A 26,887-nucleotide genomic window follows, 5' to 3' on the forward strand; every position below is an offset into this window, starting at 1 on the left:
TCTGATGTTAATGAGGTAATCCTTTCCATTAAAACTAAGTCAAGTGCCCTTGATGAGATACCATCTCTAATTTACAAAAAAGCCTCAAGATTTTAGCTCCTGCCATTGCATTGCTCTTCAACAAATCACTTGAACTCTAAACCTTTCTGGATTTTCTAAAAAAATGCAAGAGTAACCCAAGTCCACAAATGTGGTGATCTCACTGATGTCAACAATTACAGACCTATCTCAATTCTGCCAGCCTTGCCAAAAATACTTGAAAAGCTAATCTGCAAGCAGCTTTACTCATATCTAGCCAAACTCAATATACTTAGCTCTTGCCAATATGGTTTCAGACCCAATAAAAGCACTAAGATGCACTTATTAGTACAGTATGATTAACTTGATACATACAACTCTTGATAAAAATGAGTTCCCTGTTGGGTTATTTGTGGACCTATGTAAGGCTATTGACACTGTCAACCACCAAAACCTTCTTCTTAAATTACATCATTATGGAGTCAGAGGTTACTCCCTGCAATACCTTCAGTCTTGCCTTACTGACAGGTATGTTTCTATGAATAATTCCATTTCTCCTACACTACCCATAAATATTGGTGTTCCACAGGGCAGCATACTTGGCCCCTCTCCTCTTTCTCATCTACATTAATGACCTTCCAAATGCCTCTCAACACTTCAAAGCAATCTTATTTGCTGATGACACAACTTTCATTTTCTCCAGTCCTGACCCGCTTGCTCTAAATGTCACTGTGAATACTGAACTAAATATAGTCCATCTTTGGCTAACTGCTAACAAACTCACCCTTAACTTTGACCAAACTTCCTATATTTTGTTTGGTAATAAATCCTCAAATGAAATTAATCTAAGAATAACCAATATACAGTATACCTCGCCCTGCCCTGGTGATGCTCTATTACTCCCTCATCTATCCTTATCTCAACTATGGTATTTGTGCTTGGGGTTCTACTACCCAAAATCATTTACGTCCTCTAATTACCCAACACAAAGCTTCTAATAGAACAATATCTAACTCTGGCCCCAGACAGCACTCGGTACTCTTACTCAAATCTCTGAATATGTTAGATATAAAGTCACTGCACATCCTTTCATGTGTACTCTATATATTTAAAACTCTGAATTGTAATGTCAATGCTGAGCTTAAAAGATACTTAGAAGGTTGTAACAGAACCCATGGGCACCACACCGGAAACAAATTACCTATTTGATATTCCAAGAGTACGACTTAATCAAACTAGAAATGCTCTACAAATCAAGGGACCCAGAATGTGGAATGACCTTCCCAATCATGTCAAAGGCTGTACCTCTCTCAACCAGTTTAAGATGAAAACTAAGTACTACCTAATTAACTCCCATGTAACATACCTTACCTCTAAAGGTCAACCCATGTCTTACTATTTTTTAAACTGCTGTTTGTTGACCAACTTGTATATTGGCTATTTTCTACCATGTTCCACCCTTTTTTATCTTTTATTTTTTCTTTCAACACAATTTATACTTTAAGCTCAATTACTATTAAGTTTTAGTCTGTGTATGCTCAATTACTATTAAGTTTTAGTCTGTGTATTTTTCCCCACCTCACCTTACCCGAAACGCTATGCATACAAGTGGTTTTAAGTATTGTATGTACTAGCTCTATCTATAAATCAATCAGAATGTTTGTAACTCTGCATCTATGTATGTACTTTTCCTAAATAAAATATTATTATTATTTTATCATGGGGGAGACATTTCTGAGGGGGGGGGGGTACTAGTCCCACTGTTGGTGGTGGGGGAGATATTTCTGAAGAGTACCAGTCCCACTGTTGGTGGTGGGGGAGAAATTTCTGAGGGGTTACAGTCCCACTGTTGTTGGGGGGGGGGGGGGGGAGACATTTCTGAAGGGTACAAGTCCCACTGTGGTGGTGGGGGAGACATTTATGAGGGGGTACAAGTCCCATTGTGGTGGTGGGGGAGACATTTATGAGGAGTACAAGTCCCACTGTGGTAGTGGGGGAGACATTTATGAGGGGTGCAAGTCCCACTGTGGTGATTGGAAGGACATTGCTGTCGTTGGTAACGTAACTTAACCTAAGAAATAAACAAACGTGTAAACTGGAACAAATTGAAACTGCTGAATATATCTATTATTCTTGGATATACATATTTTAAAGTCAGGTTGTGTATGTGGGATTATGCAGGTAAATTAATTATATCTTGTTTAACAGCAAATGGACTGAAATTAATAACTTTATAATTTCACACAATTTCACAGTGAAGGATTATTTTATTTATTAATTAATTAAATTAAGATGGTCCAGTACTTTAAAAAACTTAAATACTGTTTAATTTGTGTTAAGTTTAATTTTTTGAGTGTAGTTTCCAGGGTCAACTCTTTAGTTGATAATGCACTGTATGACAATATCAAAAATACATTAGACCACAACAAAACGAACAAAAGCGCACTGCTAAATAACTTATTTCAGAGCTTATTTCTAATTAATTTAATAATTTATAAAGATCACTGTACCATCAGGATCAAGATTAGTAAAAAAAAAAGCTACTCTTATTGGACTAGGAGAATCTTTAAGCCAGAGCATGTATCAAGGGACATACGACTGCTTTTCATCCAGTTCATTACAGCCGAGACGACATCTGCCAGGAAATTATTTGTTAGATTTGTAAAACTTATAAGTTTGATTAGTATCAAATCACACATTGATGTAATTATAAATTGAAGTTAAAGAGCCTAAGTCCTTATGTTTAGTTTTTTTATACTTTCCCGCAGCTTAACTGCCCTCACAACCCAACCATCATTTAAACCCTTTTACTCAACTGAGATAAAACTAATAAATTGTAGGGCCACTTAGTAGAATTGTGAGACAGAAACCAGCTACAGCTGCCCAGAACTAAATTACCTAGTTTTAGGCAGTGTATGCAGGGAATTTTCTGCTTGGTGTCAATGAGTAGCGTGTTGTACACTAACATGAGGTGATTTAATATCTATAATGGTGTTGAGACTTCCTCCTGCTCCCTAACTCCTGAGGTGAAGAAAATTTGTAATAGCTATTTATAAATTAATGGCGCTATATTCTGATTATTTAGAAATTGAACTAATACTATTAATTTGACAGATTAATAAAGTGTTATTGAATTTCATAACACCATTTTAATAATGAGATCTAACAGGAAAACACTTCAGTTTTCCAAATCGTTAAACCTTTATTATTTGCTGATGATACTACCTTCATCTATTCAGACCCAATCAACTCACATTAAATAATATTGTAAATAACAAATTTAAAAATGTTAACTCATGGATGTCAACCAACAAACTCACTAAACATAAAAAAGACCTGCTACATTTTATTTGGAAGTAAATCATAAAACAAAATTCAACTTCAGATAGACAATGTTAACATTAGCAATAAAAATGATGGAAAGTTTCTTGTCCTATACATAGACAAGAGATTAAACTTCAGCACCCACATAAAACACATAGCCAAAAAAGTCTCAAAAACTGTGGGTACAGGTATACTCTCTAAAATTAGATATAATGTTCCCCACTCTGTTCTGCTCTCTCATTATATTACTCTCTAATCTATTCTTATCTTACATACAGTATCTGTGGATGGGGTTCAACCACTGCAAATTACCTCAAGCCCATCATCACCTAGCAAAATCTACTGTCAGAACTATAACAAACTTTGTTTTCAGACATCACACAGCCCGTCTGTTTAAATCCCTAAAAATGCTTAACTTACACCCACTCCACACATTCTCTTGTGCAATTTACATGTACAAAACCATGTTCCTAAATGCTAATCCATATCTGAAACTCTTCCTTGGTAGATATAATAGAACCCTGTGAGAACCATATTAGAAACAAATATATCTTTGATATCCCCAAAGTCAAACTAAATTGGTGCAAATACTCCATGCAAATAAAAAGACTATGTCTATGGAACTCACTTCCTAATGAATTAAAAAATTGTCCAACCAATGCCTTATTCAAAAATAAAACCAAAGAGTACCTAATTTCATCCTCATAGTTTCCTGCCATGTGCAACTCACACTGTGTCTTGTGCTACCCACTTCCCCAATATTATTAGAACTTAAAACATGCATCTTCACCAGTGTAATCTCCATCAATTTATATTGTAGTTATTATGTTAAACTCAAATTTTGCTACAATGTACTTCTTCACCTTGTCTTATCTGTTAAATTAAAGTCCTGCCCAAAATGCCATGCATGTTAGTGGCTTTCCAAGAATTTATTCACCAATGTTCCTGTGGAAATGTTGGTAAGACACTCGCCCCACGTTTTGTAAGCGATTTGCAAAATGTGGGGAGAGGATTTGATTGATCCTCCCTGGTCAAGGAAGATCAACTAGCCGCCAGTCCATAACTGTATGCCTCTGTTCACCCATCAGTGAATGGGTACCTGGCTGTTAAACGATTTAGCGGGTTGTATTCCAGGGGAAATTAATATTAAGGACCTTAATGAAACAATATGCATACTAGTGGTTTTACTAAAATCAAACTAACCCTTAAACTTCGCAACACGTCATAAAAAGTGTTGAGTAACTAACCAGCGAGCATCAGAAATATTGCCGGAACAACCTTGAACACCTTCAAGAGGAAACTAGATTGTTTTCTTCTAGGAGTGCCGGACCAACTGGGCTGTGGTGGGTATGCGGGCCTGTGGGCCGCTCCAAGCAACAGCCTGGTAGACCAAACTCTCACAAGTCAAGCCTGGCCTTGAGCCGGGCTTGAGGAGTAGAAGAACTCCCAGAACCCCATCAACCAGGTATCAACCAGGTAACCCTGTCAATTCCTCTTGAGAATTTGTAGGTAGTGATCATGTCTCTCCTTACTCTTGTCTTCTAGTGTCGTGAGGTGCATTTCTCGCAGCTTTTCTTCGTAATTCATGCCTATTAGTTCTGGGACTAGCCTAGTGGCATATCTCTGAACTTTTTCAAGCTTTGCCTTGTGCTTGACAAGGTACTGGCTCCATGCTGGGGCTGCGTACTCCAGGATTGGTCTTAAATATGTGGTATACAAGGTTCTGAATGATTCCTTACACAGGTTCCTTAAGGCAGTTGTTATGTTAGCCAGCCTCGCATACGCTGCCGATGTTCTTCTTTTGATGTGGGCTTCAGGAGACAGGGTTGGTGTGATATCAACTCCTAGATCCTTCTCTCTGTCCGTTTCATGAAGGACTTCATCTCCCATTCTGTATCCTGTGTCTGGCCTCCTGTTTCCTTGGCCTTGTTTCATTACCTTACACTTACTCGGGTTGAACTTTAGTAGCAATTTGTTGGACCATTCATGCAGTCTATATAGGTTATCTTGTAGTCTCATACTGTCTTCCTCCATCTTAATCCTCCTCATAAGTTTTTGCATCATCAGCAAACAATGAGATGAATAATTCTTTACCATCTGGGAGATCATTTACATATATAAGAAACAGTATAGGTCCAAGGACTGAGCCCTGCGGGATCCCACTGGTGACATCTCACCAATCTGAGACCTTACCTCGCACAGTGACTCGCTGTCTTCTGTTATTTAGGTACTCCCTTATCCAATGGAGTACCTTCCCTTTCACTCCTGCCTGCATCTCCAGCTTTCTCACTAGTCTCTGGTGTGGCACTGTGTCAAAGGCTTTCTGGCAATCCAAAAATATGCAGTCTGCCCATCCTTCTCTTTCTTGTCTGATTCTTGTTGCCTGATCATAGAATTCAATTAATCCTGTGAGGCATGACTTGCCATCCCTGAAACCATGTTGGTGTTGTGACACAAAGTTCTTCGCTCCAGATGTTCGACTAGCTTTTTTTTGCACAATTTTCTCCATTAGCTTGCATGGTATGCAAGTTAGGGACACTGGCCTGAAGTTCAGTGCCTCCTGTCTATCCCCCTTCTTGTATATCGGGACTACGTTTGCCGCCTTCCAAATTTCTGGCAGTTTTTCTGTTCATGTCATATGACGTGTTAGAGTACTACGCAAGATTTAAACGGCCCGCGGATACACGAGGTTCACCTCACCTTCATCAGAGCTCTTGTAAACAGATGCCATATAAAAAAAAAATCATGGGCAACATTCCCGGGTGTTCGGCCTCAGTACTGAGTGAGCCACCAAGGCTGGTGCACGCAGCATAAGCTTACAGCACTGCTTTTCAGCTTGTGACCACAGCATCGCCTAAAAAGTAAAAATATATATTTACATGCTATTATTTAGCGGCGATAGTATTACAGGAAGACCCCTGACTGTGATAAAAGTGTCCAGAATTCTGATAATAGCAGGATTGTTGTGATAATTAGCGCTGTAATGGGAGGAGTTGTCTTGATGGGGAGGGTGGTAGCGTTATCTGCTGGCTCTGTGTGACCACCTTTTACTGTCTGGACTTAGTACCAGCTTAGTGGTTTGCTATGGTAAACAAAACATGCAGATACTTATATATAATGTCTGTATATAGTGAATAAAAGCAAAAAACAGTATGGTAGGAGGAGGAATTTGATGAGGGAGGGTGTGGTGGCGAGTGGCTGGCTGGCAGATGTGGGCCACTCATCGTTGCTTTTTGACTCGCATTATCAATTTACTGGTTTGTTAGTGGGAGGTGGGAGTTCGTTAGTGGGAGGGAGGGAGGGAGTGGTAGCCAGTGGTGGGCTAGCTGGTGTGTGGTTGTCACTCTTTGCTACTGTTTGACTCAGCATACCAACTTAGTGGTTCCTTATGGTGAACACAAAATGTAGATACTTATATATAATGTGTGTATATAGGGTAATCACACCACAAACAGTATACTTAAAGGAGGAATGTTAGTGCGTCTGGGCTTGAACCAGTGAGGGTGGGAGGGAGGGAGCATGAGTTGTGTGTGGCCACCTGTTACTGTCTGCCGTCACCATACAAGATTAGTGGTTCGCCATGATGAACACAAATGTAGATACTTATATATAATGTGTATATATAGTGTAATAACAGCAAAAGGAGTGTGGGGAGAAGCCATTTTGGTGAGGAAGGTGGTGTCATCTTCCTGACTTGTCATGCTGTGTATAGGTGGTCACTATGCTCTTTGTGCACTATACCAGCTTAAATGAACAGTTATGGTGAACACAACATGTAGATACGTCTGTATATAGCGAATAAAAGCAAAAACAGTATGGTGGGAGGAGGAATTTGGCGAGGGAGGAAGTGATGGCGAGAGGCTGGCTGGCAGATCTGGCCACTCCTTGTTGCTTGTTTACTTGCATTATCAACTTAGTGGTTCGTTATGGTGAACAAAACATGCAGGTACACTACACACTATTGAATAATATTACAAAAAAAACAAAGAAAAAATCAATTGAAGAATTAATTAGGTAATTATATCTTTGTGTACCCCCCCCCCCCCCCCCCCCCCCCCCCGCCCCCACCCCCTCCTGACAGCGTCGGTGAAGCAGAACTCTCCCCGACGTTTTCTGCATCAGCTCCTATCTTTTGCCAGACTTCCCCGCCCTATTGCGGCCAAAATATGGCACTTATGATTTGTTATTATTTTCCCGTGATCAGGGAACACAAATTAACAGGTTTATAAGAAAAATAAATTTGTTTAAATATTTTTATGCGCCTGTTGGTGACAAGGAGTTAAAGAATCCATTTAACCTTAAATGTGGAAATTGTTTATCACATTGTATACTCAGATATCCCTACCCCTTCACACAGCAGCTTGTGGACTTGTGGACTTGTGGACTGAGGGTGGCTGTTGATCACGGCAACCTGTAGATCACGGTGGCCTGTAGATCAGGGTGGCTTGTAGGCACGGCGGCCTGCAGACAACGGTAGAACTTCAGCCACTGTTGGCGAGACAAGACATGTTGAGAGTTTCAGAAGTGTTCAAGTCTGGCTAATATCTGTCCTCGGCCATAAACTTGCATACTAGTACTGATACAGGTAAGCAAGCCCTTAAATACCTTTTCTGGGGGGGAGCCCCTTTGGCTCTCTGGAGCTATACAGGCTGATATGTATATTATTGGACTTTGGCATCAGTCAGTGTGAATTTAGTTCTAGGCCTACAGGGACCACGAGCTAGAACCTGGTCCCCTCAGAGAGGGCATGAGGAACAATGGCCTGTAGAAGTGTACATGTGATTTGGAGCATTCTGTGTCTGCCATCGACGGGGGCCAAGCACCCAGAAAGGTAAGCACCTCAAAACAAACCCCCCATTCTGGTTAAAACTACTACTGAAAACTAACAAGTGGACAGAGCTCTGCAAATGAAAGTTAGTAAATGAGTATGGTGTCACGCGTGCCACGCCGCTTGTCTGCACAGCTTCCCCCTCCCTGGAAGGGGGAAAAAGGGAGCTGTGCAGACCAGCTCAAACTCTAAAACCCCGGAAACCCCAGGAAAAATCCGCAGAAATCCTGCGGTGGCGCATGGGTTCCAATGAATGCGACCCTTGGGTCCCTTCTCACCTTGTGCAAGTTTGAGGGTTGCTTTGTCCCCTTGTCTCAGGGCGACGCTCATTTTTTTGCCTCCATCATGCTGCTTGTTGGGTCGGTGACACCTTTAACCCTGAGACCTGCGAGCATTGTTGCTTGTTGTGACTCGATTCACTCAATCAACTGATGACAATATCCGGGTGCAGGCGGCTCAAGCACTGCATGCTAGGTTTAGGTTGCTGCAACGTGCTAGGTTGAATGCTACCCTGATGCTCCGAGGCTGCCCCACTTTGCTTATAGGGACCCGGATTAGGGGGGTGTTAGTCGAGTCGGCCTTGGTTCAGTCTGCACCCTCTCATTCTTCCCCTGCTGTGGTTCATTCTGGTCCCCCATCCCCCTTGCTTCCGGCTCCGAAGTGTCTGAGGGTCTTGGGGGTCGGGGCAGGGTTTAGAGGATCCTGAGCAGATAGTCACAGTAACCTGGCTGAAAAATGTTGACCAAGCCATTCACTAGAAAGTGAAGAGACGACGACGTTTCGGTCTGTCCTGAACCATTATCAAGTCAGTTGTACTAATGGTCCAATCGACTTGATAATGGTCCAGGACAGACCGGAACGTAGTCGTCTCTTCACTTTCTAGTGTGTGGTTTGGTTAACAGGATTCTGAGACTTGGGCAGTTTCAGGGGGTTGCCCCTTCTGGGGGGGGGGGGGCGACAGAGGCATTCGAGTCGGTTCCTCCAGTGGTGGCATTGGGGTCTGACTATTGGGCCCTTTTCTTTCCTGCTTTTTCAGCTGCTCCGTTTTTTTTGTGAGGCTGGGATTTTGGAGGACAACTCGTCCCCAGGGCCTGATGTGGAGATTCCCGGGGTTGGGGAGGCTGGCTTGGGGGGGCCTTGGGCCCCTTTTGACCCTGCCTGGGTTTTTAAACCCTCCGAGCAGGGTTTGCTGTTACAAGGAGTAGGGTTTTCCTTTCCCCTCTCTGTGTACAAGTTGGGATTTGGGTTCAGCCCCTCCCCAGGTCTGGTTCCGTATCCCTTCGGTCCTTTGGTTCCGTCCTTCCAGAGGTTTTTCGGCTTCCCGCATCTCGCCTACTGAGGTGTGGGCGGCCAATGCGGCTTACCTCCTGTGCGACCCAGATTTTGCCTCTATAATGGATCCGTTATCCTTCAGGTTTGGGTCTTTGTGTCTCCATTCTGGGTTCGCTATAAGGTTCTGGATGTAACACTGTAAAAGTGTTTGGGTTAGTTTATTTAAAATATATATAGAGTACACGAGTCACAGACAAGGATCTGAGAGGCGGCCAGTTGTCTGCCTGAGATCTCACACCTCAAAGCGTTAATGACCTCAAGTGACCTGAGGTCAGATCATGAGAATTTCACCTTGCTTCCGCTAAGCGTATAATTGGAGCCGGGTAGCCTTCAAACATGCCGACGTTTAAGGAGTGGCTTGGTATTGCCGGAGGCTATCTACTTGTGGGCGGAGTTAGCTACTAGGTTCCCCAATATAAACTCGGAGAGCTATCGAGCAAAAAGCAATAGGAGGACCGGCCAGCGGAGCAGAGCAGAGGCCAGCCGTCGAGATAGGCCGTCACCAGACGGGGGGTGACGCTGCCTGAAAATTGCAGAACCCCCCACCCCCCCTCTCTATCCAACTTAGACTCAGTCCTCGGTGAGTGAACATTTAGGTGACTTGGTCGTGTTTACATATGTTGTGTGATGATCAGGGGCAGTCAGTTGTAGTGTTCTCAGATTCTTGGAGGATGACTCACTTTGAATATTAATCGTTAACATTTTAATTGGATTGCTTAAGTTATGAATACTTATCATGAAAAATATAATTGTTGAATTTAATTATTTAAATGGTCTTTCACTGTGTTCCCTAGAAAGTTGAGTTGAGGTGAGAAAGCCTCGGTGGTTACTAGATTCAAGATATTAATGAGTACATGTTTGGAGTTGATACAGGGTACAGGAGGGAACATACTAATAACGAAACTCATGATAACATCTTTTGAGAATTTTGTGATACAGGCAAGTTCATTCCTTGTCTTGTATGTAATGATCTGAATGGATGGGTGGCAGCATTTCGTCTTCTACTATCTACTCTTCTACTTCTACTATCTACTGCTTCTACTTCTACTATCTACTCTTCTACTTCTACCTATCTACACCTTATCCCTCCACCATCTCTAAACTCTCACTTTCAACTAATGACCCTCCTCGCTCCTCCCACCTCTCTCCCTCTCACCCCAAACCCTCACTAATTACTTCACTATTCATATTCTTTCCTTTCGTTTCCTCTTATACGTTTGTGGCAATGATTCCGTATTCTAGAGTTCTCTCTAGAGTTCCGGGTAGCTGATCAAGTGACGGCGCCTTGTAGTCTTAGCACCTAGGTAGTCAAATACCTAGGTTACAGGGTGTTGAACGAGAGAGGTTGCCTTAGGAACTCTGGAGGGTGCTCTAGAATAGTTAGCTAACTGGGGACGGGATAACGGACTAGAGAGAGCCGTTTCCCCCGGCCTCGTTAGTTTAACTGGGGGGTAGAATAATGGACAAGATAGAGCTATTTCCCCCACCCCCCGTTACAATGATGGCAGCGGTGTTGAACAATGTTGTAGGTAGTTGGTGTTCTTTTAACATTGTTCAGTCCCACGTGTCTTTTTGCCGCTCAGGCGCTATCAGGGAGATCTTGACAGGTGTTTATTATTCGCGATTTAGCGAGTTTTTTCAGGTTAGGAGATAGTGATTCTCTGGTGTTGTGTTTAGTGATTTTGTGAGTTTTGTGGTGTTCATGGAATGTTCACCAGAACTTGCGTGTGTAGTGATTTATGTTAGTAATAAGATTTGGCGATTTGGGAACTTAGCGGTGTTGGTAGTGCAGGTCAGCTGAGTGTGACAGGTGACCTCGCATGTCCCACGGGGACACCCAGCCACCGCTGGTCTCCAGGTCAGTGGGGAGTGGCAGGTGTAGTTCTTAAGTAGTTTAAGTGTGGTTCTGCTCAGATTATTGCGATCGACTGTTTTACTCCATTTGAACGCAATAACCCGAGGTGTACTGGTATTGTACAGCATGCTAGGGGGAGGCTTAGTATGTCAGTAGACTTCACGTTGGGGACGCTCGACGTTAGATAGTCTGGTCACAGGGGTGGCAACAGTTGGAGTTGTTGACCGGCGGAGATGCTAGGGAAACACTCTGGGTCACGTAGGTGGCTGTAGGTTAAGGGTGGGAGTAACGGTTAATTATGTACTTAAGATTAGGAACGGTACAGTTAAGTTTAGGCTAGTGTTTGTCTATTAGTGTTGATTTTTTTTTGTGTGACAAGTTAAAAGTAGTGATGACCTTATTCTCTCTTCTCTAACTTTCTCTGTTACTGTTTATGTTCCACCAAGTCAATATCATTCAGAGTTAATTGGATTATTAAAAAAATTGAAGTGTAGTTGTTGCCAGGAGGAGAGCGTTATGATATAACTGTGTAACCCTATACAAACTACAGGGTCACACAACAGCATGGAACACGGGTATTGTCGCCTTTATGTTCAATTCACAGGTGGGAGCCAGAGGAGAGGCGCGACGCATATACAGAAGAGGGAGACGGCTGCTGTGTACCACACTCAGGGCGTTTATCACCACCACCACGACCAGCCCACTACCTGGAGGTCATGGCTCCACCACCATCACCACCCCAGGGGACCCCAAGATGCAGCCCTCTCGGTCGGTCAACATTGGTCTACCCAGTGGACCCCAGACGGACGGACCCCAGTGGACCCCAGGTCGTTCTGCAGACGACCCCAGACGACCCAGTAAAGATGGAAGAGGAGCAACAACGACTCCAGTCTGTCCCACCAACATCGGTCTACCCAGGATGGACCCCAGGACGGACGACCCCAATGGACCCCAGGTCGCTTGTCAAAGACCCATGGGAGGAGGAAGAGAGAAGAAAGAAGAGAGAAGAAAGAGAGAGAAGAAGAAGAGAGAAGAAAGAAGAAGAAAGAAGAAGAGAAGAAGAAGATAAGACAAGCTGAGTGAGACACGATGCCTAGTGTCCCTTGCTGGTGTCAGCATCATTGCATGGAGCGTAATTGCAAGACAGGATCGTTTGCCTTAACTGGCCGCCCCTCCTACAAGCATGTTGCTCTGTTGAGTGATTCTTCCTGTGTCATGCGGACTTGATGTGGCTGTCAGAAGTAGCTCTCTGAAGGAGGCGTGCTGGAGCAACAGGGAGGAAGAAGAGTAGGATGGGATTTCTACTGTTGGCAACTATATGAAGGTCTCGAAACTTGTAGTCCCTATAGCTGTGAAGAACCCCAATATACGTCTCTCATGGTGACTGACGTAGGGCCAATTACAGATCAGCTGGGACAACCGAATTCCACGGTCCTGTGCGCAGTTCAAGTAGTAACGGCTTTCGGGTTGACCAAGGTTGTTGTGCGTTAACGACGGAGAAGCGACGGAGGCAGTTGTGTTGAAGAAATGTGGTACAGGATTATCTACAAGACCAAGCAGTGACGTCGCCCAGCCAGAGACAATGGACGTCTGTCTACATATTTCATTTTTTAGAGTAGGATGATGTATATTTGTTTAGCTAGGATGTATTCTTTTCGTTAATAAAGTTGTCGCACACAGCTAGCTTGCTTTAGCAGTGTTGCAAAAACTTTATTTTCGGGGAGAAGGGGAGATGTAACACTGTAAAAGTGTTTGGTTAGTTATAATATATATAGAGTACATGAGTCACAGACAAGGATCGAGAGGCGCCAGTTGTCTGCCTGAGATCTCACACCTCAAAGTTAATGACCCAAGTGACCTGAGGTCAGATCATGAGAATTTCACCTTGCTTCCGCTAAGCGTATAATTGGAGCCGGGTAGCCTTCAAACATGCCGACGTTTAAGGAGTGGCTTGGTAGTGCCGGAGGCTATCTACTTGTGGGCGGAGTTAGCTACTAGGTTCCCCAATATAAACTCGGAGAGCTATCGAGCAAAGCAATAGGAGACCGGCCAGCGGAGCAGAGCAGAGGCCAGCCGTCGAGATAGGCCGTCACCAGACGGGGGGTGACGCTGCCTGAAAATTGCAGACCCCCCCCCCCCTCTCTATTCAACTTAGACTCAGTCCTCGGTGAGTGAACATTTAGGTGACTTGGTCGTGTTTACATATGTTGTGTGATGATCAGGGGCAGTCAAGTTGTAGGGTTCTCGAATTCTTGGATGATGACTCACTTTGCATATTAAACTGGAACATTTTAATTGAATTGCTAAATTATGATACTTCATGAAATATAATTATGAATTTATTATTTAAATTGTGTTTAACTTTGTTCCCTAGAGATTTGAGTTGAGGTGAGAAAGCCTCTGTGGTTACTGGTTCATGATATTAAATGAGTACATGTTTGGAGTTGATACATGGTACAGAGGGAACATACTAATAATGAACTCATGATAACATCTTTGAGAATTTTGTGATACAGGCAAGTTCCATTCCTTGTCTTGTATGTAATGATCATGAATGGATGGTGGCAGCATTTCGTCTTCTACTATCTACTCTTCTACTTCTACTATCTACTCTTCTACTTCTACTATCTACTCTTCTACTTCTACCTATCTACACCTCTCCCTCCTCTCTAAACTCTCACTTTCAACTAATGACCCTCCTCGCTCCTCCCACCTCTCTCCCTCTCACCCCAAACCCTCACTAATTACTTCACTATTCATTTCTTTCCTTTCGTTTTCTCTTATACGTTTGTGGCAATGATTCTGTATTCTAGAGTTCTCTCTAGAGTTTCGGGTAACTGATCAAGTGACGGCGCCTTGTAGTCTTAGCACCTAGGTAGTCAAATACCTAGGTTACAAGGTGTTGAACGAGAGAGGTTGCCTTAGGAACTCTGGAGGTGCTCTAGAATAGTTAGCTAACTGGGGACGGGATAACGGACTAGAGAGAGCTGTTTCCCCCGGCCTCGTTAGTTAACTGGGGGGTGGAATAATGGACAAGATAGAGCTATTTCCCCCACCCCCCGTTACATGGAGTCGTCCTGGCTTGTGGACTGCCCGGTGTTGTCATTGAATGCTTGGAGTACTTTCTGTCATACCTGCATGCTTGAGTGGAGCGAGGCCTTGACGGTGGTCCAGGTTTACCTGGGGGTGAATTCAAGCACCTTAATGCGTGTTTGTGTTCCCCTGCCTTTCAGTGGGATGTGGGCGTGATTCAGCTTCTCGTGCAGGTTCCCTCCCTGTTGACTGCGCTGGTGACTGAGGATTTGCACGCTCATGGCTTGCTGGCTTCGGTTTTGCATTTCTTTTCTCTCCTGGAGCTCTCTTGTGACTGGCTTGTGGAGAATGCAGAGGCGCTTGAGGCCGCTCCTGGGTCTGGTGCCTTAATCTCTGCGGCTCGTGTGTCATCTGCACTGCTAATACTGTGTTGATCCTGCGGGATGCGCTATCGCTTTTTTCACTGTGCATCTCGCGTGTCAGCAGGTTGTGCTCGCTTCCTCGTTGGAATCTGCTTGGGTCCCTGGCTTTTAGAGTTTCTTCACCTTTTTTGTCCTTTTTCTATTTGCAGTCTGCGATTGGGTAGTTTCTGCAGCTGGCCTCGGCTAGTTGTCATCAGATGCCAGACTTGTTGGTCCTTTGGGGGGTCCTAGGGGGTTTCTCCCAGAAGCGTCATACTAGGGCTCGGGGTTCCGCTCGTCGTGGTAGGCAACTGATGCCAGTTTTGGAGCCAATGCCGCCTTCGGAACTGTCTGTGTCTGGTCAGCGTAGTGTTCGCTCTGTGCGTGGGTCAGGTTCTCATAACGGGCATCGGCCCTTTCGCGGTTCGTCCCATTGACTGGGCGATAGAGGGGAAACTTGCTCTGTTCGCTCATGCCTGGTCTCACGATTTGTGGGCTTTTCGGGTCGTTTCCGACGGCCTGTGGTGGCTTTGGGTGGCCCTTCTCCTTCAGGGGGTTCTGGGCTGGCGGGGCAGTTCTCTTCTCCTGCGCTCTGTCAGGTCATCTCGGAGTGAGTGCGCTTGGGCATGGTCAAAACGACGACGTCTTTCGGGTGGGTTTCCTGTCTGTTCCCAATCCCAAACGGGACTATGTGGACCTGCGGTTTATTCTGGACTTGTCCCGTCTAACCCCCTAGGTTTCTTGCGCCTCTTTTCACATTACTACTCTGTCCCAGGTTTGGCTTCTGTTGGAGCCGGCCGCTTGGATGGTGTCCCTAGACTTCAAGGACGCATATTGGCACTTCCCGATTCATCCAGGGTTCAGGGACTGGCTCGGTTTTGTAGTGGAAAAGCTCGGTTACCGTTTTCGTTGTCCCCCGCTCGGGTTGAACTTGGCTCCTCGCGTGTTTATGCCTTACCCGGGTTGTGGTGGCCCGTCTGCATCTTTTAGGTATTCGGGTGTTGGCCTACCTTGACGACTTGCTGGTATGGGCTCCTAGTCGGTCCACGTGTCTGCTTGCCAGGGATTTGGTTCTTTCCTAGCTTGCCGGGTTCGGGTTAATGGTGAACTGGAGGAAGTCCCATCTGGTCCCCTCCCAGGTTCGGACCTGGCTGGGTCTTGTGTGGGACTCTCGGACTTCTTCCTTGTCTCTCCCTCCAAAGTCTCTCCTTCGGCTGCAGCCCCACATGTGCTTGTTTCTGGGGGCTCCCGGGTCACCCGGCAGTTGCTCGAAGGTTTGTGCGGGAGCCTGAACTTTGCGATGGTCTACCCACTGGGTCAAGTTGGCTTCGTCGGCTGTTCTGGATTCCTTCGGGGATGCTCTGAGTCAGCCAGAAAAATGATAGGATGGATTACGAGAGCCTTCAAATCCAGAGATTCCATCACAATGGTTATAACTCTTCAAAATCACTTGTGTTGTCCTGTCTTGAGTACTGCTCAGTACTCACTCTCCCCTTCAGAGCAGGAGAGATTGCTGAAATAGAGGGAATACAGAGAACATATATGGCACGCATATACTAGATAAAGCACCTAAATTATTGGGATCGTCTCAAAGCCCTCCAAAATGTACTCATTAGAAAGGAGACGAGAAAGATACCAGATAATATACACATGGAAAAATACTGGAGAGCCAGGTCCCAAATCTACACAGTAAAATAACAATGTACTTTAGTGAATGATATGGAAGAAAAGGCAGAATAGAACCAGTGAAGTGCAGAGGTGCATAGGCACAATCAGAGAACACTGTATAAACATTAGAGGTCCCAGATTGTTCAACACCCTCCCTGCGAGAATATGAAATATTGCCAGAGCAACAGTGGACATCAAGAGGAAACTAGATTGTTTCCTCCAATGAGTGCCGGACCAACTGGACTGTGGTGGGTATGTGAGCCTGCGGGGCCGCTTCAAGCAACAGCCTAGTGGACCAAACTCTCACAAGTCAAGCCTGGCCTCGGGCCGGGCTTGGGGAGAAGAAGAACTCCCAGAAACCCCATCAACCAGGTAACCAGGACGTCCCTATCCACCTCTCTCGCGATCGCTGGTTTTGGCCCCCAAGGGCCTTGCGTCGCCGGCTTCCTCTTCGGGTTTTTCGGGTTCAGTGTCATGGAACCTACCCAAAACCCTCGCTTAATATGTTTCATGGATGCATTGTCTCTTGGCTGGGGCTCTGACCAGTGCTCACCAGGCTGGCCAGGGGTGGTGCGATCAATCCTTCCGTCGGGTCCACAGCACGGTGCGGGAGTTTGCGGCAGTGTGGATGTCTCTTCACAGGGTTCAGGGTCACCTGCAGATCAACGATCCGGCTCCATTTAGACTGTTCCCCGGTGGTTCATTGCCTGAACCGAGAGGGTGTGATGCGGTCCTTGGCTCTTTGGGGCTGGTCGTTTTGGGTGTCTCGTCTGCTGAGTTCTCAAGGTTTGACTCTCCTGGTCGTTCACCGTCCGGGAAGTGTCCAATGTCTTGGCGGGCAGCATGTCCCAGTTCATGTAGCTTGAAGTAATTTGCAGTAGTTCAACCCTAAGCATAGATACCGTATGTAAGATAGGGTCGATAGGTTTTTTATTTATTTATTTATTTATTATTTATATACAAGAAGGTACATTGGGTTAGAGAGAATACATAGCATAGTATTTACAATCTTGTAAAGCCAATAGTATGCGCAGCATTTCGGGCAGGTCCATTAATCTAACAGATAACTTTAAGTAGGTAAATTCTAGCAGAATTAATAAAATGATAACAGATACATTGCAAGAATAAATTTGATTAGTGATAAAGCCATTGTACCTTCTTGTATGATATAAATTAATAGATAAAAAATATGTTAAATAAGGACCTGCCCGAAACAAAAGCTAGGCGTGTCAATGGACACATTCATTGTACATTCTTGTAAATAATAGTAATTATAATAATAATAATAATAATAACTAATAATAATAATATTATTAGTATAATAATAATAATATTATTATTATTATTTAATAATTATTAATAATAAATAATAATAATAATTATTATTATTATTATTATTATTATTACAGTGGTACCTCGGAATGCGAGTGTCCTGTATGCGAGTTTTCGGAAGACGAGCAGGATTTACTCCAAAATATGTCTCGGAAGGCGAGGGTTACCTCGGGATAACGAGTTTGTTGATACGTGTACAGGCCGACTGGCGCGTGGTGGCATGGCGATCGCGCCTCAGTTTACCAGTGTCTCGTGTCCAGTGACTATTCCACCTGAATTCTTCACAAGGATTTACAGGTTTTTATCGGTTTTTTGGCCATTTGAGCATAGAAAGTTGTCATTATATATCTTGCCATGGGTCTCAAGAAAGCCATTGGGTAAGGGTTCAACCTAAGAAAATAGCTGTGAGTAGAGGCAGTAGGAGATGTTCCTTCTTGATTAAGGAAAATGTGTGAAGTATGGGAAGAACTGCAAAGTTTTGTTGAAAAAACTCACCCAGAATAAGCTGTAGCAGGCCGTTGCATTGACCTTTTAAATGATAATGTGATGTCTTACTACAGACAAGTGTTAAAATGTAGGGAAAAACAAGTGTCATTAGATAAATTCTTAGTAAAACAAGCAAGTCCTAGTGGTATGCAGGGCAAAATGTGCCAGTGTGTGCACACCAGTGAAGTCCTCACTGCCTGATTGTGATAATGGAAGGGGGACTTCCCCTTCCAAACAGTAACTCCTCTCTTCCTCCCACCTCCTCACCATCTTCCATATGCCATACAGCATTCAACAGCAAGGTAGGTAATAACTTGAACATAGTTTTATAGGTTTATTTAGATGAATTAGGTATAAAAATTTAGTTTGATGTGGGGTTTTTGGGGTAGTCAGGAACGGATTAATTCATTTCCCTTTATTTCTTATGGGGAAATTAGCTTCGGAATGCGAGTTTTCGGAATAGCGAGGCGTCTCCAGGAACCAATTAAACTCTTAAACTGAGGTATGCCTTTATTATTATTATTACTATTACTATTATTACTATTGTTGTTGTGTGTTGTTGTTGTTGTTGTTGTCGTTGTTTATTATTATTATTTCGCTACATTTAGACTGTCATGTCATGCGCTACTTTCAGCAATTCGTTATCTGGCACTCTGGTTGGAATAGTTTGAACAACAAAGAGGCCGGTGTCCGTTGAGTTGGTTAATTCTCAGAGGATGTTTAGCCCAATTATCTTCAATATATGACGATTTATGTTGTTAAGATATACACTTGAAGTAAGTATGATTGCCTGTGTAGTAATTTTTCATAGATAGAAGCTGTAATTTGCGCCAGAAAACTAAAAAATGTGGCGGTGTCCATCAGGCGCGTCGACCCAGACTGTCGGTGGGCACTAGCCCTACACTCCTTTATTGTTTACACGTTGCTGTATAGTTCCAGTCCCACTATGGTGGTGAGGGAGACATTTCTGAGGGGTATCAGCTCCACTGTTGGTGATGGAGATGCCTTCTTATGCAAACAGTATAGACCCTGAACTAAACCTCTTATCCAGTAATCTATGACAATCATCACTTTAATACTAAAATTGCAGATATTTTACAGCACATGATGTAAACAATGTATTAACACATAATCAAAATATCTCTGTAATTAACTTGAATGTAAGATCTCTACGCAAACACTTTGATGATGTTAGTGCCTTGATTCAAACTGGTGACAATAAATTATCTTTTATTATACTTACTGAAACGTGGTTAAAAGAGGATACTACTCAACTCTTTAACATGCCAAACTACTCAGCAATTCACAACTGTCGACCAATTCAGAGAGGTGGTGGTGGTACTGCTCTTACTACCACCAAGAACTGACATGCTTAAAAGTAATTAGAACTAGAGACTACTGTGGGGAGTATATCTTTGCCAGTTTCAGAGTCAAGGAGTATATCTTTGCCAGTTTGCTGAGTTGTCCTGACTGTGGGAAACAGTCTATAGAATTCCTAACACTGATGTGTCCGAATTCAACTCTAACCTTAGAAATCTAATACTGAGATAACAGTACTGAACAAAAACCATCTAATTATCGCAGGAGACTTTAATATTGACCTCTGCGAGCCTGAAAACCCTCCTGCTGCTAGTTTCCTCAACTGTATGAATTCCTGCTTCCTCATACCTTAATCACTAACCTACTAGAATCACTGATACTTACTGCCTCTGTTCTTGACACACATCTGGACTAACATAACCTCTCCACTTACTTCAGGGATAAATCAATGATAGGACCACAGGACCATTACCCCGCATTTCTCCTAACCAACATAAATAAACCACCTCTAGATACAAGGAAGGTAAGCTTTAGGCTGCACAATGAAACTTCTATAAGCAACTTTATTGCTGCTGCTGCTAATATCAACTGGGAGGCTGAATTAGGTGACATAGCGAACATCAACCTAGCAGTGCAAACATTTCTTCAGGAAAACTCTGACCCTTTATAAACTCCCCACTGTTCAAAAGCTAACGAAACAAGTTCAAATAAAGGTTAAACACTCCATGTCTTACTAATGGTATACATAAATCTATTAATAAAACATGACCTTGAAAAGAAGTATAGGTTAGGAGTCGTCTCCAAAGAATTTTCAAAGATTTACTCATCCATGCCGTCTAAAATAATTAGAAAAGCCAAAATAAAATACTATGAAAATAAATTTACCCAAATTAAGGGCAAACATTAAGAAAAACATGGAGCATTATCTCCCAAATACAGTATTAGGTTCAAAAAAGATTTGAATAAAAAAAACAATTCCTATCCAATGATGATGGTGTGCTTTCGGCCTCAGACACTGCGATTGAATTCAATACTTTCTTTTCATCCATTGGTATATCCCTTGCTCATGATATTCCATCCTCACTCACTAATATTAAAGACTACCTCACAGGTAACTATCCAGAGTCTCCTGTACCTAGCTCCTGCTACTTTCCTCTGATGTTAATGAGGTAATCCTTTCCATTAAAACTAAGTCAAGTGCCCTTGATGAGATACCATCTCTAATTTACAAAAAAGCCTCAAGATTTTAGCTCCTGCCATTGCATTGCTCTTCAACAAATCACTTGAACTCTAAACCTTTCTGGATTTTCTAAAAAAATGCAAGAGTAACCCAAGTCCACAAATGTGGTGATCTCACTGATGTCAAACAATTACAGACCTATCTCAATTCTGCCAGCCTTGCCAAAAATACTTGAAAAGCTAATCTTGCAAGCAGCTTTACTCATATCTAGCCAAACTCAATATACTTAGCTCTTGCCAATATGGTTTCAGACCCAATAAAAGCACTAAGATGCACTTATTAGTACAGTATGATTAACTTGATACATACAACTCTTGATAAAAATGAGTTCCCTGTTGGGTTATTTGTGGACCTATGTAAGGCTATTGACACTGTCAACCACCAAAACCTTCTTCTTAAATTACATCATTATGGAGTCAGAGGTTACTCCCTGCAATACCTTCAGTCTTGCCTTACTGACAGGTATGTTTCTATGAATAATTCCATTTCTCCTACACTACCCATAAATATTGGTGTTCCACAGGGCAGCATACTTGGCCCCTCTCCTCTTTCTCATCTACATTAATGACCTTCCAAATGCCTCTCAACACTTCAAAGCAATCTTATTTGCTGATGACACAACTTTCATTTTCTCCAGTCCTGACCCGCTTGCTCTGAATGTCACTGTGAATACTGAACTAAATATAGTCCATCTTTGGCTAACTGCTAACAAACTCACCCTTAACTTTGACCAAACTTCCTATATTTTGTTTGGTAATAAATCCTCAAATGAAATTAATCTAAGAATAACCAATATACAGTATACCTCGCCCTGCCCTGGTGATGCTCTATTACTCCCTCATCTATCCTTATCTCAACTATGGTATTTGTGCTTGGGGTTCTACTACCCAAAATCATTTACGTCCTCTAATTACCCAACACAAAGCTTCTAATAGAACAATATCTAACTCTGGCCCCAGACAGCACTCGGTACTCTTACTCAAATCTCTGAATATGTTAGATATAAAGTCACTGCACATCCTTTCATGTGTACTCTATATATTTAAAACTCTGAATTGTAATGTCAATGCTGAGCTTAAAAGATACTTAGAAGGTTGTAACAGAACCCATGGGCACCACACCGGAAACAAATTACCTATTTGATATTCCAAGAGTACGACTTAATCAACTAGAAATGCTCTACAAATCAGGGACCCAGAATGTGGAATGACCTTCCCAATCATGTCAAAGGCTGTACCTCTCTCAACCAGTTTAAGATGAAAACTAAGTACTACCTAATTAACTCCCATGTAACATACCTTACCTCTAAAGGTCAACCCATGTCTTACTATTTTTTAAACTGCTGTTTGTTGACCAACTTGTATATTGGCTATTTTCTACCATGTTCCACCTTTTTTATCTTTATTTTTTCTTTCAACACAATTTATACTTTAAGCTCAATTACTATTAAGTTTTAGTCTGTGTATGCTCATTACTATTAAGTTTTAGTCTGTGTATTTTTCCCCACCTCACCTTACCCGAAAACGCTATGCATACAAGTGGTTTTAAGTATTGTATGTACTAGCTCTATCTATAAATCAATCAGAATGTTTGTAACTCTGCATCTATGTATGTACTTTTCCTAAATAAAATATTATTATTATTTTATCATGGGGGAGACATTTCTGAGGGGGGGGGGGTACTAGTCCCCACTGTTGGTGGTGGGGGAGATATTTCTGAAGAGTACCAGTCCCACTGTTGGTGGTGGGGGAGAAATTTCTGAGGGGTTACAGTCCCACTGTTGTTGGGGGGGGGGGGGGGAGACATTTCTGAAGGGTACAAGTCCCACTGTGGTGGTGGGGGAGACATTTATGAGGGGGTACAAGTCCCATTGTGGTGGTGGGGGAGACATTTATGAGGAGTACAAGTCCCACTGTGGTAGTGGGGGAGACATTTATGAGGGGTGCAAGTCCCACTGTGGTGATTGGAAGGACATTGCTGTCGTTGGTAACGTAACTTAACCTAAGAAATAAACAAACGTGTAAACTGGAACAAATTGAAACTGCTGAATATATCTATTATTCTTGGATATACATATTTTAAAAGTCAGGTTGTGTATGTGGGATTATGCAGGTAAATTAATTATATCTTGTTTAACAGCAAATGGACTGAAATTAATAACTTTATAATTTCACACAATTTCACAGTGAAGGATTATTTTATTTATTAATTAATTAAATTAAGATGGTCCAGTACTTTAAAAAAACTTAAATACTGTTTAATTTGTGTTAAGTTTAATTTTTTGAGTGTAGTTTCCAGGGTCAACTCTTTAGTTGATAATGCACTGTATGACAATATCAAAAATACATTAGACCACAAACAAAACGAACAAAAGCGCACTGCTAAATAACTTATTTCAGAGCTTATTTCTAATTAATTTAATAATTTATAAAGATCACTGTACCATCAGGATCAAGATTAGTAAAAAAAAAAGCTACTCTTATTGGACTAGGAGAATCTTTAAGCCAGAGCATGTATCAAGGGACATACGACTGCTTTTCATCCAGTTCATTACAGCCGAGACGACATCTGCCAGGAAATTATTTGTTAGATTTGTAAAACTTATAAGTTTGATTAGTATCAAATCACACATTGATGTAATTATAAATTGAAGTTAAAGAGCCTAAGTCCTTATGTTTAGTTTTTTTATACTTTCCCGCAGCTTAACTGCCCTCACAACCCAACCATCATTTAAACCCTTTTACTCACTGAGATAAAACTAATAAATTGTAGGGCCACTTAGTAGAATTGTGAGACAGAAACCAGCTACAGCTGCCCAGAACTAAATTACCTAGTTTAGGCAGTGTATGCAGGGAATTTTCTGCTTGGTGTCAATGAGTAGCGTGTTGTACACTAACATGAGGTGATTTAATATCTATAATGGTGTTGAGACTTCCTCCTGCTCCCTAACTCCTGAGGTGAAGAAAATTTGTAATAGCTATTTATAAATTAAATGGCGCTATATTCTGATTATTTAGAAATTGAACTAATACTATTAATTTGACAGATTAATAAAGTGTTATTGAATTTCCATAACACCATTTTAATAATGAGATCTAACAGGAAAACACTTCAGTTTTCCAAATCGTTAAACCTTTATTATTTGCTGATGATACTACCTTCATCTATTCAGACCCAATCAACTCACATTAAATAATATTGTAAATAACAAATTTAAAAATGTTAACTCATGGATGTCAACCAACAACTCACTAAACATAAAAAAGACCTGCTACATTTTATTTGGAAGTAAATCATAAAACAAAATTCAACTTCAGATAGACAATGTTAACATTAGCAATAAAAATGATGGAAAGTTCTTGTCCTATACATAGACAAGAGATTAAACTTCAGCACCCACATAAAACACATAGCCAAAAAAGTCTCAAAAACTGTGGGTACAGGTATAACTCTCTAAAATTAGATATAATGTTCCCCACTCTGTTCTGCTCTCTCATTATATTACTCTCTAATCTATTCTTATCTTACATACAGTATCTGTGGATGGGGTTCAACCACTGCAAATTACCTCAAGCCCATCATCACCTAGCAAAAATCTACTGTCAGAACTATAACAAACTTTGTTTTCAGACATCACACAGGCCCGTCTGTTTAAATCCCTAAAAATGCTTAACTTACAACCCACTCCACACATTCTCTTGTGCAATTTACATGTACAAAACCATGTTCCTAAATGCTAATCCATATCTGAAACTCTTCCTTGGTAGATATAATAGAACCCTGTGAGAACCATATTAGAAACAAATATATCTTTGATATCCCCAAAGTCAAACTAAATTGGGTGCAAATACTCCATGCAAATAAAAAGACTATGTCTATGGAACTCACTTCCTAATGAATTAAAAAATTGTCCAACCAATGCCTTATTCAAAATAAAACCAAAGAGTACCTAATTTCATCCTCATAGTTTCCTGCCATGTGCAACTCACACTGTGTCTTGTGCTACCCACTTCCCCAATATTATTAGAACTTAAAACATGCATCTTCACCAGTGTAATCTCCATCAATTTATATTGTAGTTATTATGTTAAACTCAAATTTTGCTACAATGTACTTCTTCACCTTGTCTTATCTGTTAAATTAAAGTCCTGCCCAAAATGCCATGCATGTTAGTGGCTTTCCAAGAATTTATTCACCAATGTTCCTGTGGAAATGTTGGTAAGACACTCGCCCCAAACGTTTGTGTAAGCGATTTGCAAAATGTGGGAGAGGATTTGATTGATCCTCCTGGTCAAGGAAGATCAACTAGCCGCCAGTCCATAACTGTATGCCTCTGTTCACCCATCAGTGAATGGGTACCTGGCTGTTAAACGATTTAGCGGGTTGTATTCCAGGGGAATTAATATTAAGGACCTTAATGAAACATATGCATACTAGTGGTTTTACTAAAATCAAACTAACCCTTAACTTCGCAACACGTCATAAAAAGTGTTGAGTAACTAACCAGCGAGCATCAGAAAATATTGCCGGAACAACCTTGAACACCTTCAAGAGGAAACTAGATTGTTTTCTTCTAGGAGTGCCGGACCAACTGGGCTGTGGTGGGTATGCGGGCCTGGTGGGCCGCTCCAAGCAACAGCCTGGTAGACCAAACTCTCACAAGTCAAGCCTGGCCTTGAGCCGGGCTTGAGGAGTAGAAGAACTCCCAGAACCCCATCAACCAGGTATCAACCAGGTAACCCTGTCAATTCCTCTTGAGAATTTTGTAGGTAGTGATCATGTCTCTCCTTACTCTTGTCTTCTAGTGTCGTGAGGTGCATTTCTCGCAGCTTTTCTTCGTAATTCATGCCTATTAGTTCTGGGACTAGCCTAGTGGCATATCTCTGAACTTTTTCAAGCTTTGCCTTGTGCTTGACAAGGTACTGGCTCCATGCTGGGGCTGCGTACTCCAGGATTGGTCTTAAATATGGTGGTATACAAGGTTCTGAATGATTCCTTACACAGGGTTCCTTAAGGCAGTTGTTATGTTAGCCAGCCTCGCATACGCTGCCCGATGTTCTTCTTTTGATGTGGGCTTCAGGAGACAGGGTTGGTGTGATATCAACTCCTAGATCCTTCTCTCTGTCCGTTTCATGAAGGACTTCATCTCCCATTCTGTATCCTGTGTCTGGCCTCCTGTTTCCTTGGCCTTGTTTCATTACCTTACACTTACTCGGGTTGAACTTTAGTAGCAATTTGTTGGACCATTCATGCAGTCTATATAGGTTATCTTGTAGTCTCATACTGTCTTCCTCCATCTTATCCTCCTCATAAGTTTTGCATCATCAGCAAACAATGAGATGAATAATTCTTTACCATCTGGGAGATCATTTACATATATAAGAAACAGTATAGGTCCAAGGACTGAGCCCTGCGGGATCCCACTGGTGACATCTCACCAATCTGAGACCTTACCTCGCACAGTGACTCGCTGTCTTCTGTTATTTAGGTACTCCCTTATCCAATGGAGTACCTTCCCTTTCACTCCTGCCTGCATCTCCAGCTTTCTCACTAGTCCTGGTGTGGCACTGTGTCAAAAGGCTTTCTGGCAATCCAAAAATATGCAGTCTGCCCATCCTTCTCTTTCTTGTCTGATTCTTGTTGCCTGATCATAGAATTCAATTAATCCTGTGAGGCATGACTTGCCATCCCTGAAACATGTTGGTGTTGTGACACAAAGTTCTTCGCTCCAGATGTTCGACTAGCTTTTTTTGCACAATTTTCTCCATTAGCTTGCATGGTATGCAAGTTAGGGACACTGGCCTGAAGTTCAGTGCCTCCTGTCTATCCCCCTTCTTGTATATCGGGACTACGTTTGCCGCCATTCCAAATTTCTGGCAGTTTTTCTGTTCATGTCATATGACGTGTTAGAGTACTACGCAAGATTTAAACGGCCCGCGGATACACGAGGTTCACCTCACCTTCATCAGAGCTCTTGTAAACAGATGCCATATAAAAAAAAATCATGGGCAACATTCCCGGGTGTTCGGCCTCAGTACTGAGTGAGCCAC

The 26,887-nt window shown here is 42.3% G+C and overlaps 1 protein-coding gene across 10 annotated transcripts in view; it reads left to right on the forward strand.

Annotated features, from left to right (window-relative positions):
• The window catches only part of LOC123759577 (zinc finger protein 271), a 153,126-nt gene that overhangs the window by 18,669 nt on the left and 107,570 nt on the right, over positions 1-26,887 (forward strand). For 9 of the 10 annotated variants that reach the window (XR_011225382.1, XM_069316350.1, XM_069316336.1 and 6 more), the window contains exon 1: positions 7,897-7,927. The exons of the other annotated variant lie outside the window; for it this stretch is intronic. The gene's annotated coding sequence lies outside the window, so the exon portion shown is untranslated. Of the gene's footprint in view, positions 1-7,896; positions 7,928-26,887 lie in introns of those variants that run through there. 10 annotated transcript variants of the gene reach the window in all.

The sequence above is a fragment of the Procambarus clarkii genome, chromosome 8, assembly GCF_040958095.1.
Source record: "Procambarus clarkii isolate CNS0578487 chromosome 8, FALCON_Pclarkii_2.0, whole genome shotgun sequence".
Taxonomy (NCBI): Eukaryota; Metazoa; Arthropoda; class Malacostraca; order Decapoda; family Cambaridae; genus Procambarus; species Procambarus clarkii.